Source organism: Adelges cooleyi, unplaced genomic scaffold (assembly GCF_023614345.1).
Source record: "Adelges cooleyi isolate 19-005CV unplaced genomic scaffold, UGA_ACOO_1.1 ACOO_flye_CR_arks_rails_tigmint_CR_PRNA_307, whole genome shotgun sequence".
NCBI lineage: Eukaryota > Metazoa > Arthropoda > Insecta > Hemiptera > Adelgidae > Adelges > Adelges cooleyi.
In genome coordinates, this window is record NW_026095978.1 from 3,370,053 (window position 1) to 3,371,740 (window position 1,688).

The 1,688-nt window shown below is 32.0% G+C and overlaps 1 pseudogene; it reads right to left on the reverse strand.

Moving 5' to 3' along the window:
- Positions 1-807: 807 nt before the first annotated feature.
- LOC126839688 (deoxyuridine 5'-triphosphate nucleotidohydrolase, mitochondrial-like) lies at positions 808-1,286 on the reverse strand (annotated as a pseudogene).
- Positions 1,287-1,688: the final 402 nt, after the last annotated feature.

Genomic DNA, 1,688 nt, shown 5'->3' on the forward strand with positions numbered 1-1,688 from the left:
AATTATATAGTAACGAACGTGTCGAATTTGTATCTGTACCGCCCGTTGTCCCGCTTAGAGTCTAAACATATCACTGCAAATCCATAGCGATCGCGATGCCAACACTGTTGACAAAAATCTTTGAACTGATTGTATTTCATGTCACAGCTGACGTACTCGTCGTAAGCATGACGTAAATTCACGTCATCTTGACGGAACAAAAGGATAAGGTTTGCATTGTCCCGGAGAACTTGTTTTTGGATTTTGGACAGGGTTTGAGCGAGGAAAAACACGTCGACTCGCTTGTGTCGACCTCGGGCAAAGTAATAACAAATCACATTTTGTTTTTGAGTCAGTACGTCGTCAAACACAAAGACGCTGTTTGGACGAACTTTGTCCACTGAAGGCACTGCTTCGGCATCTTGATAGGTAAACACTCGCACGCCTTTGACTCCGTTCAGCACGTCCACGAGTAGTTTGTACTTGGACTGATGTAGAGATTTCGAGTAAATGTAAACGTTTTCAAATTTCACACCATTCAAATCGGTCAACAGTACAAACATTAAATTTGTTTTTCACAATTAGACGAGTAGTAGTAATTTGGGGCTTTACCGCCCATTTTTACAAATTGTAGTAAATTAAACTAGAAATGAATAACAACATCTCTTTATATAGTATAATACCTTTTATTAATCATAATAATTATAATATTTTATGATTTATCAATCTGTATAGTATAAAATAAACTTACATAAAGGTTTTTTGTCTCTATTATTCAAAGCTAAATCAATTTTAAATTACATAAATTCTACCTAACACACATGAAAATTATCCTGAAGAACCGAATCCTTTTTCTCCTCTATCAGTTTCATCTAATGACCGAAGTTCCCTGAGTTCTGGATACACAATTTTTTCACATATTAGTTGTGCTACTCAATCTCCACGTTGAAAGATAAAGTCTACATCTGAATGATTGAATAGGAGAATACCAACGTTTCCGCGGTAATCTCGATCAATTACTCCAGCTAGGATTTTTTAAAAAAAAATATATAACATTTTATTTAGTGATTAGATTTTATAAGCATACCTCCAACATCAATAAAATGTTTCCATGCTAATCCTGATCTCGGTGCAATTCGTCCATATGTACCACGTGGTACCACAATTTGTAGATCGGTCTTAATCAATTCTTTTCCATGTGCTACTACAATATATTGGTATGCACTTTTTAGATCGTATCCAGCCGCATGTTGACTTCCTCTAATCGGCGTGTATGCTTTATCGGTTAATTTAGAAAATAAAAGCATCTAAAGTTTTAAACAATCATTCATTCATAATAATCTTTATTTAATTTAACCCTAGCTTCATTTACTAATTTTATCATAGCATCATTCGTTTTTTTGTCTAAACTTTTTTCTAATTTTTTTTTAATTCATCATTCATTAACGTCATATTTATTTTATTTTCCAAACTAGTGATACATTCTTTGAATGAGTTATTTAATTCAGATTTTATTGTTTCTATTGTATTTTTTGAAACATTAGTTATTGATTCATTATGTGTATTTAGTTTTTTTTCTAAACTATCTTTTAAACCAGTCTGAGTTTCTAAGATAGAATTTTTTATACTATTTTCCAAATCAATTAATATCGAATTTAAATATTTACCAACTCCGATATCATTGAAATGATTTATATGATGACCAAAAT